The following is a 20235-nucleotide window of genomic DNA, read 5'->3' as shown; positions in this document are numbered from 1 at the left end:
TCTCCGGCAACAGACCAGCAGAAAAGACAGGTTTGTAAGATGGAGACAGAGCTAGAATTTTGCCATGTCAGTCTCAAGAGTGAAGGGTGCTGGTGAGAGAGTAATTTTGATGACTCACCACAGCGGTGAAGGTTGGGTAAGAAGGAGCATAGCACAGTGCTTTCGTCTCTCAGCTCTGCTCTGTCATTCCCCACTGTTGTAGAGAGGGCTCCTCTGTGTGGTGAAGATGGTTGTGGTGAGCCCTAGACTTTCATTCTTCCAGTATAATTCTACAGGCAAAAGGCTGGCTTCCAGCTAGTCCCAGTTGCAGTGCTGGGAAGAACACTAATTGGCCTGCTGTGGGTCACATGACCATCTTGGGGCCTATCGTGGTCATGGGAGGGGAGTGGAGCACTCTGATTGGCCAGCCCTGGATCACATGGTCACACTTACTGTCAGGAAAGTGGGTGTGTCTTACTAGAAGACGGGGGAACACTCACCAGTGAGTAAAATTGGTAACTGTCATACCCATCTTCGCATCTTCTCATCATTCAACAAAAATGTACTGAGCACCCACCATGTGCCAGGCACTGTGCTATGCTCCTTCTTTTTTTTTTTTTTACAGTAACGTCTCAACTCTTATTGGCCTCCTGCTCCCCAGGGCACCCTCCTTCTGCAAACTCAGTGCCTCAGAACTTTGGTGTCTGAGGTCTCAGACACCACTTTGCCATCCACGAGCCTGAGGGTGGTGGTCTTCTGGATGGTTTGCATGGAGTTGCTGCTGTCCACGGTGTCACCAAGATTGAAGTCCTCCCCATCTTCCAGCAGGCGGCGGTAGGTGTTGATCTCAGCCTCCAGCTTGACCTTGGTGTTCAGCAGGGCCTCGTACTCCTAGGTCTGGCGTTGCCCCGCTGCTCAGGTCTGGGCCAGCTCCGACTCCAGGTGCAGGAGGACCCCATTGAGCTGTTCCATCTGCATGGCATAGCGGGCCTCCACTTCCCTCAGGCTGTTCTCCAAGCTGGCCTTGAGATTTCTCATGGAGTCCAGGTCGATCTCCAGGGACTGGACAGTGCGTCTCAGCTCCGTGAGTGTCATCTCAGCAGCTCCTATCTCAGCGGTCTGCGAGGTGACCACTGTGGTGCTCTCCTCAATCTGCTGGGACCAGTCCTTGTCCAGCTCCTCTTGGTTCTTTTGAGCCAGCTCGTCATACTGGGCCTGGATGTCCGCCATGATCTTGCTGAGGTGCTGAGCTTTGGGGGTATCCAACTCCACAGTCAACCCAGAGTTGGCAGTCTGGTTTTGTAGACCCTTTACTTCCTCCTCGTGGTTCTTCTTCATGAAGAGCAGCCCCTCCTTGAGAGCCTCGGTCTCAGTCTCTAGCTGCAGCCAGGTGACACTGGTGTCATCAGTGACCTTGTGGAGCCTGTGGATGTCACTCTCCACAGACTGGCACGTGGCCAGCTCCATCTCATACTTGACTCTGAAGTCATCAGCAGCAAGACAGGCATTGTCCACAGAACTTGCAAAAATCTGAGCCCTGAGGTCCTCGATGGTCTTCAAGTAATGCCCCCAGTCTCTGACCTGGGGTCTCTTCTTCTCCAGGTGTTCCCGGATTTTGCACTCCAGTCTCCTACGATCGGCCTCCAGGCTCCTCACCCTCTCCAGGTAAGAGGCCAGGCGGTCATTCAGGTCTTGCATGGTCTCCTTTTCGCCCTGGATGCCCCCTACACCCACCAGACCCTTGGCCATCCGGGAGCCCAGGTTCCTGGATCCCCAGCCGCCCCAGACGCTGGTGGAGTGGGACACGAAGATCCGGGAGCCCGAGCCCCCGGCGCCTGCATAGATGCTGGCAGCACTGCTGACCGGTCGGACCCGGTGGCCCGGTGACTGCACGGAGCCCAGGGACCGGTAGTTGGAGAAGGTGGATTGGGCCCTGAAGCTCATGTTGTTTGTTCCGTGAGGAAAGAGCGAGGCCAGGACTCAGGTGCCGGGCCGTCGCTATGCTCCTTCTTACCCAACCTTCACCACTGTGGTGAGTCATCAAAATTACTCTCTCACCAGCACTCTTCACTCTCGAGTCTGACATGGCAAAATTCTGACTCTGTCTCCATCTTACAAACCTGTCTTTTCTGCTGGTCTGTTGCCGGAGAACATGACACAGCAGTGCAAGTTGGCGGCTCTGCAAATTCATGATTTCTCATCTCAGCTGGATCCTCAGTGCAGCTTGACAACCTTTCTCTCTTTGTTCCTGAATAACTCTTTCGATTCATTCATTCATTCATGCAATATCACTGGATTTGTACATTAGAAAGATCACTCTGGAACCTGATAGTTTGAAGGTGGGCATACAGAAATCAATGACACCTATTGCAATTTGGAACTCTATAAATGGGTCATACCCCTATTTAAAGCCTGTTGGGCCTCCTTATAGCCTATAGAATAAAGTCTAACCTGTTTATTAGTTTGGCATACAGAGCCTGGCCCCTCCCTCACTAACGGCCTTAGCTCCCTGCCCTCCTATCTTCCTACTTTCTGACCTGTGATCTCTCAGCTCGTTTCCTTAACTCACCCAAGCTGTTCATGCTTCTGGGCCTTTGCTTACACTGTTGTTCCTGCCTGAGTGCTCTTCTCACTTTCTTCCACGAGTAAATTCTTGCTCATACTTAAAGACTCAGCTCAAGTGTCATTTCCTTCACGTAGCCCAACCCCTTTTCGTGGTGAGGTGTCCCTCCACCAGGCTCCCATGGCACCCTGGGAATGTCTCTCTCCTAGCACTTACTATATCTTATTGATATTATCTGCCTATTTCCCCCACCAGTCGGTCTGTTCTGGGAAGACAAGGGCTGTGTCTTGTTCATCTGTTCATCTCTGGCCCTGGCACATAGAGGGGAATTGATCTGATCTGAACTGACCTATGATCCACTAAGCTTTTCTAGCCATCTCTCTCTGGAAGAGACAATCCCCCACCATTTCTCTTTCATGCCCCTAAGAGCTGCAGCCCTCACTCCAAGAGGGGCAAGTACATTTCACTCCCACTGGTGTTGCACAGTGTTTCCTGCACAGGCCACAGAGCAGTTGTCCTGCAGAGGTATCAAACCACTCCTTTGCTTCTTGGTCCACACTGCTCATTATAGCTCCTAATGTACAATCTGAGAGGTAGACCTCACCCAGCATTGAGATTCACGCCTCTCCTCCAATGTCACTGACCCCTTCAAATATGAGGGACTCTTCTGTTAGGATAAATGATTTGCCAAGATGCTACTTGTTCCTGATGTAAAACTGGCTCCTGGCCAACAGTTGCCCAAACATGCTCAGTAGGTCTGAACCCACAAGTGGGTGTGGCTTGGCTTTGCTAAGCAAGGGTCACTCTTTCACGGGTAGTTGGTTGGAACATGATTTTTGAAATTCAAGAGTGGCCTGCTTCCTTTGGGGATCCTTGGTTGATGAGTACTGTGCCCCACCAAGTGGTCCAGAGAGAGTCTCTGACCTGATGGAATTGTTCTTGAACCTGGGCCACCAGGTCATGTGAGAAGAGAGGGAGAGAGAAGGCCTGTACCTCTGTGGACCTTTGAGCCACAGAATGGCTAGTGATTTTTTTGTGCCCAGAGAGAAGGCAGGCCATTCCTGACACAGGAGTTTGCATGATTTAGCATTAAGCATCCCTAATATAGTTCTGCTGAATAGTCTAGAAAAAAAGAAATGAATTTCCAAGAACAGTTCCATGTTCTCATTAGGAGGGTAAAACAGGACAGTACCGCAAGGCCCAAGCCTGGCAGGCTTGGGCTTAGCGCCTGAGCTGCTCCAGAGCAGAGGGAAAGTGAAGAGCAGCCACAGACAGAGGCATGGCTGGGAGGAAAGAGCAGGGCATTTGGAGTCTGGAGACTGGGAGCCAGGCCCAGCCTTGACGCTAATTACTTGGGAGGCCCAGGCAGGTCAGTTGATATGGCCTTGCCTCACTTTCCTCACTGTATGGTGGGAACACATATGTGGCCGTGCTTCCTACCTGAGACACCTGCTTAAGTTTACTCGATCACCGTGTGTTAGGCCAGAGTCCGTCAATACTGGGTGCTTATATCCAGCTATGATGGGTAATTTTATGTGTCAACTTGACTAGGCTGTGATGCTGACTTGTTTGGTCAGACACTAATCTAGATGTTGCTGTGAAGGTTTCTATGATTTATTCTGTTGACTTTAAGTCAAGGTAATTACCCTCCACAATGTGGGTGGGCCTCATCCAATCAGTTAAAGGTGTTAAGAGCAAAGACTGAGATTTTCTGAAAGAAGCAGTTCTGCTTCAAGATTGAAACATAGAAATCCTGCTTGAGTTTCCAGCCCACTGGCCTGCTCTACTGAGTTCAGACTTGCCCATGGTGTGAGCCAATCCCTTAAAATCAATCTCTCTTTCTCTCTGGGTCTCTCTGTCTTTGTCTCTGTCTCTCTCTCCTTCCCCTATTTGTTCTGTTTTTCTTGGGAACCCTGACTACTACATCTACCAGTTGGGGTCCCAGGCATCATTTACTAATCTGTGACCCTGGACACATCGTTTAACCTCCCTGATTCTCAATTTCTTGATCTGTAAAATAGAGATTAAGAAATATATATTTAAAATATCTCCATCTCTTCCCTTTGCACACAGCTCTTCTGCCTGCTTCCCTGTGCCCGTGAAGGAGTGTTTGGGGGCTGAGGCATCAGAGAGGGCACAAACTGCTTATCATCTTACACTGTTCAGGCCTGCCCCAAACTGCCCTGCCACGCCCTGTCAGCCCTGTACTTTTCTCCTGATGGTCCTTCCAGCCTATCCAGTGTCTATGCTCTGGTGAAATGTGTAGAATGACTTTCCAGTCCCAGCCCCCAACTGGGACCAGAAAAATCAGGCAGCCCTCTCCCCACTGCCCAAAGCTGCTTCTAACCAGGGCTTCTCCTTCTGGTTCAATAGCCTCTCCGCCTTTGAAGTCCATATATTTGGACATTACCAGCCTCCTCTATTGTTAGGGACATCATCCTCTTCCCTTCAGACCCCCTCCCATGTTACTTGAGTGGTATGCCATCTGCCCATACGTTTGTCTTCAACTCTCTCCTGTACTGTCGTCTTTGTCGGCCTTAGGTAATGATCCATCCAAACACAATACCCATAGGAAGACGTGTAAAACATAAACACACAATTTGACAAATAACAAACACAAACGTACAAATGAACAAATAGTGATAAAGCCAACACCTCTGTTACCATCATCCAGGTCGAGAAATTAAATATTGCCAGACCCCCAGAGGTCCCTTTCAGGTCACAACCCCCTCCCTCACCTATAAGTATCCATGATCCTGATTTGTATGGTAACTATTTTCTTGCTTTTCTTTGTGGTTTTAAGGCCTATCTGTACATTTCTAAATCCTATAGTGTCATTGTGCCTGTTTTATATAAATGGAATTATATTCCTATGGGTTTTTTTTTAATATTTTATTTATTTATTTATTTATTTATTTATTTATTTATTTATTTATTTATTTATTTATTTATGGCTGTGTTGGGTCTTTGTTTGTGTGCGAGGGCTTTCTCTAGTTGTGGCGAGCAGGGGCCACTCTTCATCGCGGTGCGCGGGCCTCTCACTATCGCGGCCTCTCTTGTTGCAGAGCACAGGCTCCAGACGCGCAGGCTCAGTAACCGTGGCTCATGGGCCCAGCTGCTCCGCGGCATGTGGGATCTTCCCAGACCAGGGCTCGAACCCGTGTCCCCTGCATTGGCAGGCGGACTCCCAACCACTGCGCCACTAGGGAAACCCATTCCTATGGTTTTTATTTATGATTTTTGTATATGTGATTTGTATATACGTATGTGTATTTGTGTCGCTTCTTTAGCTCAATGCCATGTTTGTAATAATCATTCACAGGGTTGCAGGTAGCTATAGTTCATTCATTTTCAATGCTGTATAGTTTTCTTCTACATCAGGGGTTGGCAAACTATGGCCCATGAGCCATGTTTTTGTTTGGCCCATGAGCTAAGAATGCTTTTTATATTTATAAAGTTGGGGAAGAAAAAACAACTAAGATTTTGAGACAGAGACCTGCAAAGCCTAAAGTATTTATTCTCTGGTCCTTCACCGGAAACGTTTCCTGACCCCAGATGTATATGAATATACCATCATTTACTTTTCTGTTACATTCTTGATGGGTATTTGAGTGGTCTACAGTGTTTTGGCTCCTGAGAAATGCTGCTATGAATATTCTTGTTCATGTTTTCCAGTACAGATGTACATATGTTTCCCTAAGGAAGGTATCTAAGAGTGAAAGTATACACACATTCAAATTTAGTAGATAACTCCAGTGTTCCAAAGTGGTTGTACCAATTATATTCCCAACAGCAGTGTCTGAGAATTCCAGTTGCTCTACATCCCCAACACTTAATAATACCAACTTTAAAAATTTTTGCCTATTTGGTGGGTCTGTAGTGTTGTATCATTATCATTGTAATCTAGTATTTCTCTGTAATGAAGTTTATTGGACAGATATATATATTTTTTTTTTCCTTTTTTTTTTGGTGAAATACTGATTCCATTCCAATATGTTTCCTATTTTTCTATGGGATTGTCTGTTTTTTCTCACTGATTTGAAGGAGTACTTTATATATATATATATATATATTTTTTTTTTTAAATAAATTTACTTATTTTTGGCTGTGTTGGGTCTTCGTTGCTGCGCAACAGGCTTTCTCTAGTTGTGGCGAGCGGGGGCTACTCTTTGTTGCAGTGCGCGGGCTTCTCGTTGCGGTGGCCTCTCTTGTTGAGGAGCACAGGCTCTAGGCGCACAGGCTCAGTAGTTGTGGCACACAGGCTTAGTTGCTCTGCGGCATGTGGGATCTTCCAGGACCAGGGCTCCAACCCGTGTTCCCTGCATTGGCAGGTGGATTCTTAACCACTGCACCACCAGGGAAGTCCCTACTTTATATATTTTGGATACGAATCCTTTCATCAGTTATGTATGTCGTGATTATGTGGCTTGTCTTTTAACTCTCTTAACGGTATCTTTTGAAGAACAGAACTTCTTAACTTTAATGTAGTCAAACTTTATCAGCGTTTTCTTTAACAATTAGTACATCTTATAGTTGTTTAAGAAAGCTTTCTTCTCTAAAGTCATGGAGATATTCTCCCATTTTATCTTCTGAAAGCTTTATAGTTTTGCCTTTTACCTTAAGGATGGATACATCTGGAATTGATTTCTGTTTAACTTATATGGGTAGCTAATTGTCCCAGCAGCACTCACTAAAAAACTGTCCTTTGCCTGCCTCTATCATGTATCAAGTGCTTACATAATACAAAGTTCTTTTTCTGGACTTTATTGTATAGGTCTATTTGTTGACCCATGTACCAGTCCATACTGTTTTAAATATTATAGCTTCATGACAAATCTTGATATTTGGTAGCACGAGTCCTCCATTTTTCTCCTTCTGGTTCTTCTTCTCCTCCTCCTCCTCCTCCCCCTCCTCCTCCTCTCCCCCTCTTCCTCCTCCTCTCCCCCTCCTCCTCTTCCCCCCCATCCTCCTTCCTCTTCTTCTTGTAGTGCATCTTGGCTGTTCCTTTCCCTTTGCATCTTCACATAAGATGGGAATTAACTTGTCAAATGTTACTAAAAAAACCTGTTGGAATTTTAACTGGAATTGCACTGACTCTAGAATTGATTTGAAAGAATTGACATCTTTATAATATAGGGTCTTCCAGTCCATGAACATGGTCTATCTCTTAATTTAATTCAGTTATCTTTAATGTCTCTCAATAAGTTTGGTAATTTTCTTTGTTAAAATCTTGCACAACTTTTGTTTTATTTATTCCTGTGTACTTCATATTTTTTGATGTGGTTGTAAAAGGTAGAATCTGTCTGCCATAGATACAGATAATTTTTCTATGTAGTTTTGATTTTTTTGTGAAATGAGAAATGGCTTTGTTAAGATGTTCATGGCATTCACCTCACCTTTCCCTCATTTACCTGGGTCAGTGATGGCTCATCAGTGAGAAAGGGATGTGTTTTTCCTTTATGGAAGGTAACCTTCTATGGACTTATAACAGTAATCAACAAAATTTGATCAGCACTTTGAAATGTGTTTCCTACCTTATTATCTTTTAATATTTATTTATTTATTATTTATTTTATTTTTGACTGCACTGGGTCTTAGTTGTGGCATGCGGATTTTTGTTGCGGCACAAAGGATCTTAGTTGCGGCACGTGGGCTTTTTAGTGTGGCATGCTGACTCTTAGTTGCAGCATGCATGTGGGATCTAGTTCCCTGACCAGGGATCGAACCTGGGCCCCCTGCATTGGGAGCGCAGAGTCTTACCCACTGGACCACCAGGGAAGTCCCCCTACCTTATTATCTTATTTAATCCTTGTAACCATCCTGAAAGGTAAATATTTTAATTTTCATTTCACTAGTGAGGATACAAGCTCAGAAACATAAAAAGACTTGCTCAAGTTCACCTGGCTTTATTTAGCTCAACTTCAGGACTGTTTACTTCAATCTGGTTCTCTTTCCCCTACCCCCCCAACCCCGCCCCTGTTGCCACCTTTGAAGATATGGGGTTTTGTAGTATCTGGTCAGAGTAAAATTTGGGAAGCTAGAGGAGATGAGAGTAGGCTCAGAAAAAAAAAAAAAAACAGCTTACATAGATGGACTAGACTTTCTATTTTCTACTTAACAGTGGATACTATGTTCTCTTCTATGAGGAACCATAATTCAGTCAACAGGTCTTAATTCTTATTAAATTTGAATTCATATATACTTTCAATTACTAAATTAGTATAAGTCCTAATAAACAATTAAATTTTTTCTTATTAGTTTGGAAGAAACTTGAGGGTATCTCTGTATTTCTGGACTGTTACAGAGTTTTAGGGAATAAATATTGTTGAATGAATGCATTTTTCTCCTGTTCTTAAATCTAGAACCCTTTCCCCTAGAAGCTAAATATGTAATACCTTGAAGACCCACCAGGTGGCGTTCCAAGACTGCCTAGTGTCAGTCATACTTGCCGAGAAAGAATTCTGGACACGGAGACAAGGTTGTGATTTTTGGTTTGAAAGGAGAATGGAGAGAAAGAAAAGAAAACACCTTTGGTCTTGGCATCCTTTGCATTCACAGTTGAGCCATAGTCTGAGACCTCCTGTGGTTTTATTCTGGCATTTTTGACTCCTTCATATTTGAGGCATTTTCTAGCTCCTCCAAGTCAGGGCTCTCTGATTTTTCTTTGTACTCAGTGAGCAGGTCCAGCACACAGTAGGAGCCTGACAAATTCTTGATCTGAGATGACTGGCTCTGTCTGCAAGTCTGAACCCCCATAACTCTTCCCTGAATTAGGCTTCGTCCCCCTCTGTTCCCTCTCTGGGCTGCTGGCATCTGCTGCCCTGGTATCGTGGTTGGATCCTCTGGGCCACCCTTCTGTCCAGCAATCCCTTCATGAGTCTCTGGTGGACAGTTAGTCCCATTCCCCACAGTAACTGTTTCAGATCTTCAGTTTTGTCCTCAATCCTTCCTCCTGTTCCTTACCACCCCTCCTTTCAGGAGATAACCCCTTGGCCCCCGCCCCCTCCAATTCACAGATAAAGAAAAAGACATCATGTGGAGATTCACTCATCTTCCTAACTCTGCACCTTTGAATCTGCTCATCGCTCATATTCCCATCTATCCTCCCTCTGCTCTCCTCCCGTGATGCTAGAAGAGTTATCTTTTCTTTCGGCCAAGGTGATTCTATCCACCCACACTTTCATTCTTTCCTTTGTTCATTTATTTATTCATTCTTCAAAAAAAATTTTAATTATTACTACATGCTGGGCTCTGGGAATGCAATAGTGAGTAAAACCAGCAAGATCCAGTAGGAGAGACAGCTGTTAAATGAATAACCCACCCTCTCTTTGAGGTAGGGTCAACATTTTCATGCTACACTGAGATGTGCTAAGAAAACATGGCTTTTTAGTTCCTATAACTGATATCTCCTCCTCACCAGCTAGTTGTGGTAACTCAAGTTTAGACTAAGGAATCAGACCAAACATACCTGGGCAGGCAATGCCCTCTGATACAGCCACCTGCACCTGCTAGGGATGGGCCCTGCTTGACCCCAAAAGAAGGGCTTTGCTGGGCACAGTGGCAGGAAGGCCCACCAAAAGCCTGGTGATTCTGGTTTCTCATGTTACACTGTCATTCTTTTTGTGGTTTGGCTTCCCCCATGGGCTGTGTGAGGGGAGCAGAGGGGAGGTCTGGGTGAGGGCAGAGTAGATGTGTGATACCCATGAATTTTGGGAACAACAGAAGCGGAGCCCAGTAGGTTTTCGGGCCAGGTTCTTGCCCCAGTTATTAAATCCCAGGTGTTACAACATGAGGATGAGAGTTAAGAGGAGAGCCAAGTGAGTCAGTGACTGAGGGGACTCAAGTGTGAGGAGGTTGTGAGCAGACAATGGGAAGACAAGGACTGGCTGAAGGGCTTGAGCTGAGGAGTCAGAATCTGCTTTACAGCTCCCTCGTAACCTGTCATCCACATTTGCAGCTCCACCATTAGCTACTTCTGCTTCAACATTTCATCGTATGTGAAAAGGGAAATGGAGTCTGGGGGAAGAACTGCTCTCAGCTCTTATATCCTTTTAATTTTTGGCCATGCCTTGCAACATGTGGGATCTTAGTTCCCCGACCAGGCATCAAACCCGTGCCCCCTGAAGTGGAAGCACGGAGTCTTAACCACTGGACAGCCAGGGAAGTCCCAGCTCTTGTATTCTTAACATCAGATTCAAATAATGTTTGCTGAGCACTTTTGAGATGCCAGAGACCATGCCTGCTTTCACATCCTGCTGTAGACTGAGTGTATGTGTCCCCTCCAAATTCATATGTTAAATCCTGACCCCCAATGGGATGGTATTAGGAGGTGGGTGATGAGGTCATGAGGGTGGGCCCTCACAAATGGGATTAGTGCCCTTATGAAAGAGACCCCAGAGAGTCCCCTTGCCCCCTTCCGCCATGTGAAGACATAGAGAGAAGGCAGCCGTCTATGAACCAGGAAGGGGGCTCTCACCAGACACAGAATATGTGATGCCTTGATCTTGGACTTAACCAGCCTCCAGAACTGTGAGAAATAAATGTTTGTTGTTTAAGCCAGCCTATGGTGCTTTTTTTATAGCAGCCCAAACGGACTAAAACATACATTAAAAAAAAATGTAATTCCTACAACAACACTGTGAAGGTGGCATCATTATTTTGGGGATGCGGAAATTGTGGTTCAGAGAGGTTACCCCAATCACACAGCTGGAAGATGGTGTCCAGGCTCTGGCTCTGAGTCCAGTGTTCTTTCTCTTGCATCACATTGTTTTCATAGCAAGAGTGTGTCAAGTTGTATATATAGAAATGAAGTCCCAGAATGTGGGGCCAAGATGAGGTAGAAATACCCCAGTGAGAGACAAGGTAATAAAACCTGACACACAGTGATGAGTAAGGCTCCTCCAGCCTCTTTCCCTGAACACCTCTCAACATGCAACAGCAGTCACAGGAGACAGGCAGTTCTCAAGTCTGGACAGTGCGGCCATTAAGGGAGGCATTCAGAGCTGGGTGTGACCCCAGAAAGGCTTCATGGGAGGGAGGAGGAAGAGTGAAATGGGCGGCTGTGGGAAGGCATCAAAACCACAGCAGGCTGACGCCACCGTTTTATCCACTGCTGGCCCCATTCATGCCCCCTCCATGACTCAGAAAGTCCTCTACACTGAGAACTCTTATTACACCCACAGCTCCCAGGCTTATGAATTTCATGGAACTGCAAAATTTTTTAAAGTTAGCTAAAATAAGGACGACAACGTTTTATTTTGCTGAGAAAGAACAAAAATCAGCAAAGCAATAAACCCTAACTAAAATCCACTCTTTCCAGCATGGCATTAAAAAATTTAACACCATGGTGGGAAACATTAATCACAAAATAGCCTTATACATTGAATGCATTTGGCTGAATGAACATTAATACAACGTTCTATTTTTCTCATTTTATTGTGGATTGGTGGAGACGCCTGTGGACAGATGTTTGGGAGTCTCTGCATTAGACATCTCCCCATAGAAAGATCACTGAGTCCCACTCTTAACTGCTCATCCAATCCATTCATTTGATTGGTAAATGATGTGATTAAACATGGATATGAGAGATACTTAGGCTAAAAAGGATCTTTCCAAAGTGTGTGCCATTAAAGGCAAGTCCTTTTTGGGGTAACACCTGAAATCCTCATGGAAAGTAGTGGAGACAAGTGTCACATTTCTCAGGTGATGAACACCATCCATTCTGCTCCCAGACCCAGGTCTAGAATATGAAAGATTCCAGGACAGGTTTAAGGAAAAGGATGCTCAACCAAAAGTGATAATGTAATTGAAGCTAACTTAATGGGGACCAAAACCCAGGGTCTGGACTTCTGACTGAAGGAGGCAGGTTGAACACACCCATTCATATCTGCTCCCTCTTGAAATCTCTCTAAATTAAGAATGGGAAGAGGACTTTAAAAAAAAAAGGCACACACTCTTAAGGATTAATAGAAGAGAAAAGACATGATAGAAACAAAGCTTTGGAAGATGGAAAGGAATGGAGCTAATTCTGGGTCAGCAGAAGAGAAATTCTGGGGAAAAGCCAAGGACCCATTTAATGCCACAGGACCCTCCACAGACTCAGACATTGGTGGCACCAAGTCCTTCTGGAAAGAGGGATAAAGGTGAGGCTAAACATTGGAGGATTGGCTACAAGTCTGTTTAAGTAGGTGTTAGACTCCAGATGCCTTCCTCCACCCACAAAGTGAGGCAGAAGATAGGAGATTTATTCTCTGAAGAGGCCAAAGAAGAGAGTTCCCAAAGACATGGTTGTGGCAGGGCTACCATATGGAAATTGGGGGGCATAAAAATAGTATTAAAACAACTACAACCCAATGTCTGTCAAAAGTATGTGTACATACGTTGACTATGAGAGAGATTATTTGAAATTGGGAAGGATTGAGAACATTCTAGTTTTACTGTTTTTTCTATAAATGGGCCATCCTAAGACTGTATATCAGTATAAAGAGTTTTTAGTTCTTTTTCTGTTTTAAACCGTTGCATTTTTCCAGTTTCCCAATGTTTTCTATCACCTTCTATTGTTTCATTCCAGGGTCTCTTTACCTTATGGCTCTAAGGTGTTCTATTTGGAATATTACAAGGCCACGGATACCCATAGTCATTGGGGAATGAGCCTGTTGAAGTCTCTCATCATCTTATACCTCTTCAGACACAGGTTCTCAGTGTAGCAGTAATGATACTGCTAATAATAATTTCCAGACTTCTCCGCAGTTTGGGTTCTGCATGTGACCTAGATGTGCTTTCTGAGACTCGGATGACAGAAGTGAGGAATGTAGGTGGTGGCCATGTGGAGAGACTGGATCTTCCTGGATGCTGTGGTAGAGCATCTATTCTCTGGTCCCTGCTCCATAGATGGGAAGTGCAGACAGCAGCAGCGGTGGGGTTTCTACTAGAATAGTCTTATGGTGTGGTTGTGTGTATCTCTTGGATGACTTGTCCTGAATTTGTAGCAGTCAAGCTTAGTTCTGTGTCTCCCAGAAGTAACTCTGTAAGTCATTCTGTAACAAATCCCTTTCCACTTAAACTAGCTGGAGTGGAGGAAATCTGAGGGCCATCTCGCTCTCTCTCTCTGTCTTTCTCTCTCATGTTCTTGAATCTCTCACTCTGGGCAAAGCCAGCTGCCATGCTGAGAGCTACTCTATGAAGCAACCCACATAGCAAGGAACTCAAGTCTCCAGCCAATAGCCAGTGAGGAACTGAGGTTTGCCAGCAACCACGAGAATGAGCTTGGAAGCAGAATCTTCAGTTCCAGCCAATCCTAGGGGTGACAGTAGCCCTGGCTTTCACTTTAACTAGCTTCTTGTGAGAGACCCTAAGCTGCTTCCAGATTCCTGACAATCAGAAACTGTGTGAGATAATAAATGTTTATTGTTTAATGTGCTAAGTTTTAGAGTAATTTGTTCTAAAGCAGTAGATAACGAATGCAGATTACAGTTCCTGGAGGTGGGGTGCTGCCATAACAAAACCCTAAAATGTGGGTGTGCCTTTGGAAGCAGGCTGTGGGTTTTGAAGAGAATGTTAGTGAAAGCATTAGGTACACGTAGCTTGTAGAATTTTGGACTTTGAAGAGGCTGCTGCTGAGGGCTTAAAGTAAGGAAGGTCTTATTGGAAATTCAAAGAAGAAAGGAGATCTTCATTATGTAGCAGCAGAAATCATTAGGAACACTGTGGCCTGCAGCAAGGTTGAAAGTAGAAAATATACTTAATGAAGTGATCTATTTAATGAGATTTCCAGGTAAAGAGTGAAAGGTACCTCCCGATTTCTCCTGGCTGCTTATTGTAAAATGTGAGAGGAGAGGGAAAAATCAAGGGAAGGACTGTTAAGCAAAAAGAAGCTGGGACTTGATGGTTTGGAGGATTCTCAGCCTCTCCCGATGGCAAATGGGGCTAAAACTAAGAAATGGCTTCTAAGCAGAGATCAAATCCAGGACACTGCCGGGAAAACCTGAAGATGAAGCCAAGGGCATGACTGTAAACCTTTTGTTAAGGTCTTAGAAATATCAAAGATGGTGCCTCACAGTACCATTTCATCAAGCAAAAGACCCTCTAGAAAGACTAAGAGTGTGCATTACAGATCCTCTCAGCCAAATAATAGGGCTTCTAGGAAGCTTAAGAATGTTGTTCCTTAGGGGTCTCAGTAGAAGGCCAAGGTAGAGAAGGGCTCATCTCAAAGAGATTTGTGAATGTGGCTTTTTATGCTAATGGAGTAAACCCCACTCCTGATACCAAATTCTGGATCTGTATGTGTGTAAAGAGGTCTGTTAGAAGAACATGATCCTATGCAATTGTGGGAGCTAGTTAAGCAGTCTCTGTAAGGATGCTTATCATCCTTTTCCTTTTCATTTGATGCCGAGGCTTGGGAAGCAGTTGGGACAGGCAGTTGGATTTAAAGGGGAGGAAGGCAAGAACAAGCTGGCACCCACAGAGCGAGCTGGAGCCCATAAGGATGGACTGAAGCCCAGGAGTACCTGTTGCCTTTGATCTTGATGGGATGGGTATCCTGCAGCAGCTGGGGCTCTTCTTCATGGAGCTAAAACACACACGCACCTGGCCTGGGAGTCAGAGACTCTTAAAGGAGTCCCAGGGTTGTTAGCAGTTGAAATGGCTTCGTCATGCCAATGAGGTGACCTAGCAGATAAGTGAGAAGGCGTGTGAGCTGCATAATGGCTGCTGCTACACTTCTGCCCTCCACATCTTGCACCAGAGTCTCCCTTGTGGCCCATCTGTACTGGAATCATACAGGAAAAGGAATTCTGGGAAATGTAGTTCAGCCGAGCCAAGCTGACACATTACAAAACAACCACATCGACTTCTTATTTTGAAGAATTTCAAACTGAAGATGATTTTTAAAATACAGTACAATGAACACCAGTATGCCTTTCATCTAGACTCATTAATTGTTTTCCTCTATTCACCTCTCAATATTTATGTATGTTGCTGAAACATTGGAAGGTAAGTTGTAGGTTTGATGACATTTTTCCTCTAAATACTTCAGTCCGTGTCTCTTAAGAACAAGGACATTCTCTTACATAACTTACATAATTACATTCAAGAAATTTAATATTGGTGTAGTAATATTATATAACATATAATCCATGTTCAAAATTTCCTACTTGTTCCAATAATGATCTTTATACCTTTTTTGTGGATCAATTTTTTTTTTTTTTTTAAATACCCCTCTCTCCCTTGTTCTTTTCTTTTTTTTTTTTTTTTTAATTAATTAATTATTTATTTATTTTTGGCTGTGTTGGGTCTTTGTTTCTGTGCGAGGGCTTTTCTCTAGTTGCGGCAAGCGGGGGCCACTCTTCATCGCGGTGCGCGGGCCCCTCACTATTGCGGCCTTTCTTGTTGCGGAGCACAGGCTCCAGACGCGCAGGCTCAGTAGTTGTGGCTCACGGGCCTAGTTGCTCCGCGGCATGTGGGATCCTCCCAGACCAGGGCTCGAGCCCGTGTCCCCTGCACCGGCAGGCAGACTCTCAACCACTGCGCCACCAGGGAAGCCCCGTGGATCAATTTTAATTAGCTAAAACTGAATGTGTTCCATGCACAAGGCACTGCTTAAGTGATTTATTCAATAAATATTCATTGATCACCTAGTATGTACTAGGAGCTGTTCCACTATAGAGAACACAACTGGTAAAAGTCCCCGCTTTCATTTAGCTTATATTTTAGAGCTATTCAGGGAGTTTCAAATGATTTGTGAGACTAAAGCCATCGAGAGCTATGAGGATGGGGCTGGTGGCGGGGGGTAGATGAAGCTGGCTAAGGTGGGTTGGCATATGGGCAGGAGAGGAAGCTGCAGTTTTCAATAGGTGATTGGGAAAGTCTGATGCGAAGGTGACTAAGCAAAGGCTTTGAAGAGGTGAGAGAGCAGGCCATGTGGCCAGCTGGGGCAAGACCTTACAGGTGGAGGAAACAGAAGGGCAGATGTCCTGAGATGGGAGCAGGGCTTGCTTGAGAGATGAATAGCCAGAAGGCTGAATGAGTGGAAGAAGGGTGGGAGGTGAGGGCAGAGAGGAGGTGGGGCCAGATCAGATAGAGCCTCATAGCCCAGCCTAGGGCTCCAGCTTGCACTGCTAGTGAGATGGGGGCTGCTGGGGGGTTTCCAGCAGAGGAGCAAAGTGGTCTGACTTCTGTTTTAGCAGGAGCCCTCTGGCTGCCCACTGAGAACAGATCGTAAAGGGGCAAGGACAAAAGGTGGGAGACCAGTTAGGAGGCTATGACCAAAATCCGGGAAAGAGATGGTGACATGGCCCAGGGTGGTAACAGCAGAGGTAGTGAGAAGTGGTCAGATTCTAGAGGTGTTTTGCAGATAGTGTCAACGTGAATGGTTGATCCCTTGGATGTAGGGTGTGAGGGAAAACAATGTGAAGTCCAGGGTGGTTTTAAGGCTTTTGGGCTGAGAAACTGGAAAGATGGAATTGTCATTTCATGAGATAGGGAAAACTGTGAGAAAAACAGGTTTGTCTTAGATCATTTACTTCCCACAACAACCTCCGAGGTAGGAATTATTGTCACTCATGGATGAGGAAAATGAAAGAGAGAGAGATTAAGTAACTTGCTGAAGGCCACAGAGCTAGTCAGTGACAGAGTTGGGATTAAATCTAGGTCCTCTGATTCTCTTAACCACTGTGCAATGCTGCCTCTTGGATTATAGTTTCTGATAAGGAGCTCCATAGAAATTATTCTTTCCTCCCTCTCTCCCTCCCTCACTCCTTCCCTTCATTCCTTCCCACCTTTGTCCCCACTTCCTTCCTCAAACATTTACATGCAAGGCACCGTGCTTGCTGGTCCTTTTGCAAGGACACAGTTTATATGGTTCTCTCTCTAAGGAAGCCTGCTTTTGAACAGATTTCTTTTACGTTGGTTGACCTCAGGGTTGCAACCTCAGGCCTCTCATTTCTCACTTTAACATCTTCTTTTGGTGATCCCATCCTCACCTGAGGATCAGTGATAGCTAATGACCCCAAGTCTCCATCCCTAGCTCCACTCTGACCTCTGGACCTCTGGACCTGAAGCCCACCAGCTGTCTGCACTTGGGTGCTCTGAGAGTTAACATGAGCCAATGAGCTCAGCTCTCCACCCACACCTGGGCCTCCTCCCGAGCTTCCGATATACAAACTATTCCAAACATACAGACTTGGTTGTGTTTTTACACAGCTCACCACTCTCTAATGACGCCCTTCTGTAAAATTCCTTATTTTGGTTCCTACCACTCACTCTTCCTTCACACGCGTTGGGTATCTTCTCTAAAGAACTCCTTGCGTCCCTTGTACTACTGCTCTCTCACCTCTAGACCCCATCCCTCTGCCAGCTTACTCACGCTCTTCTTTTGGGCTCTCCCTGAGTCTCCAAGATTAGGTCAGATATCCCTGCTATGTGCTCCTATGGTGTGAGGATGGGGAACCAAAGCCGAGAAGCAAAGGGGGGGACACTGGGAAAAGATGAAGCCCTGGACGTAAGGATGGAGCTGCTGTACAGAACATCTTCTTGTTCAGATTGACTCTGACACCCGATTCTGTGACTCCATTGAAAGGAGCATCTTGGTCAGGGCCCAGAGCAGCTGAGTCATAGTCTAAGATGTGTCCCAAACATCCCGATAATCACTGGCCACCTTTAGCATAAGGGACAATGCCCAAAGCATGAGAATATTCTTCTATGCTTTCCATAAAGAGGCCACTTTTCTTTTTTAAGGCTTAGAGTGATCAATTCCATTGGCCCTTAGAAGTGGCGTCACAATAGCATCTTTGATTCTCTCCCGGAGCCTGGTCCTTCAGAGGGAAGAGCCAACAAGAACAGGGCAGCCCAGGCTCTGACCCGGGGGCTGGAATTGCTTGCTCTGCCACTGGTTTATGTGTGGCCCCAGATAATTCACTCCTCCTCCCCTCCCTGGTAGTCCTTTATTCACCTGTAAAATAGGTATGATGGTTTTCACCTGCCTCAGAGGTATGTTGGGAGGTATAATTAATGGTGGTTAAAGATACTTTGAAAGGCACAGATGAAAGGCCCATGTAAGTACCCATCATTAGGATTAATGGTATTTTTTTCTTCGAACACACTGGGAGATGGCCCTCTTAAGTTATTTAACTGTATCACAGCTCCCCATCCAGACAAGAGACATTACAACCTCCAGGCTGGCCACGCAAGAAACCTTTAATGCCTTGGGAATCTACAGACATCCTAAATGTGATTTGAATCTCTCTTATCCACCTTCTTCTGACATACCCCCAGAATGATCTGACTTGAAAAGCGGCAGTTTTATGTATCATGAATAATCTGCTTAATCCAAGGCATTTCACTAAGTGTGAAGGGAGGGGAGAAAAATGCTCATCGTTGTTAATTAATTTGCACTGATTAACTTAGCAGTGGCCCAAGATTTTCCCAGACCACAGAGAAAACCCAAACCTCTGTGAGCCAGCCAAGGACCCGTTTCCCAAGGTGGGGAGCAAAGTGACTTATTATGGGGCAGGGCTAAGACCCCCTATGAGGGTTCCAATTTCTCTAAATTCTTGCTAACACTTGTTATTTATTATCTGTCATTTTGACTTTAGCCATCCTAGAGGATGTAAAGTAGTATCTCATTGTGGTTTTGTTTTGCATTTCCCAAATAGCTAATGATGTTGAGCATGTTTTAATGTGTTTATTGGCTATTTGTTTATCTTCTTTTTGGAGAAATGTCTGTTCAAATCCTTTGCACATTTAAAAATTAGATTGTCTTTTTATTGTTGTGTTGTAAGAATTATTTACATATTCTTTTTTAAAAAAAATTTTATTTATTTATTTATTTGGCTGCACCAGGTTTTAGTTGCAGCAGGCGGACTCCTTAGTTGCGGCACACAGACTCCTTAGTTGTGGCATGTGAACTCTCAGTTGCAGCATGCATGTGGGATCTAGTTCCCTGACCAGGGATTCTACCCAGGCTCCCTGCATTGGGAGCTCAGAGTCTTATCCACTGTGCCACCAGGGAAGTCCCTATTTACATATTCTTGATACAAGTTCCTCATCAGATATGTGATTTGCAAATGTTTTCTCCCATTCTGTGGGTTGTCTTTTCACTTTTTGGTTTTTTTTTTGGCCATATTTTGCAAAAGAATAAAGCTGGACCCTGGCATGCGGGATCTTAGTTCCTTGACCAGGGATCGAACCTGCACCCCCTGCAGGGGAAGCATGGCGTCTTAACCACTGGACCACCAGGGAAGTCCCTTTTTCACTTTCTTGATAGTGTCCTTTGAAGCACAAACTTTTTAATTTTGATGAAGTCAATTTATCTATTTTTTCTTTTGTTGTGTATGCCTTTGGTGTCATATCTAGTAAACCATTGTCTAACTGAAGTTTACAAAAATTCACTTCTATGTCTCTTTCTAAAAGTTTTTTAGTGTTAGCTCTTACATTTAGTTCTATGATCCATTTTGAATTAAATTTTGCATTATTGTGTGAGGCAGGGGTCCAGCTTTGTTCTTTTGCATGTGGCTATCCAGTTCTCCCAGCACCATTTATTGAAAAGAATATTCTTTCCCTATTGAATTGTCCTGGCACCCTTGTCAAAAATCAATTGACCATAAATGTAAGAGTTTATTTCTGAATTCTCAGTTCTACTCCATTGATCTATATTTCTATTCTTATGGCAGTACCACAATGTCTTTACAATTATAACT

The 20235-nt window shown here is 44.8% G+C and overlaps 1 pseudogene; it reads right to left on the bottom strand.

Moving 5' to 3' along the window:
* Positions 1–655: 655 nt before the first annotated feature.
* LOC137771913 (keratin, type I cytoskeletal 18 pseudogene) lies at positions 656–1923 on the bottom strand (annotated as a pseudogene).
* Positions 1924–20235: the final 18312 nt, after the last annotated feature.

The sequence above is a fragment of the Eschrichtius robustus genome, chromosome 11 (genome assembly GCF_028021215.1).
Source record: "Eschrichtius robustus isolate mEscRob2 chromosome 11, mEscRob2.pri, whole genome shotgun sequence".
Lineage (NCBI taxonomy): Eukaryota > Metazoa > Chordata > Mammalia > Artiodactyla > Eschrichtiidae > Eschrichtius > Eschrichtius robustus.
The sequence above is the reverse complement of the archived record's forward strand: the minus strand, read 5'-3'. Positions and strand labels throughout refer to the sequence as shown.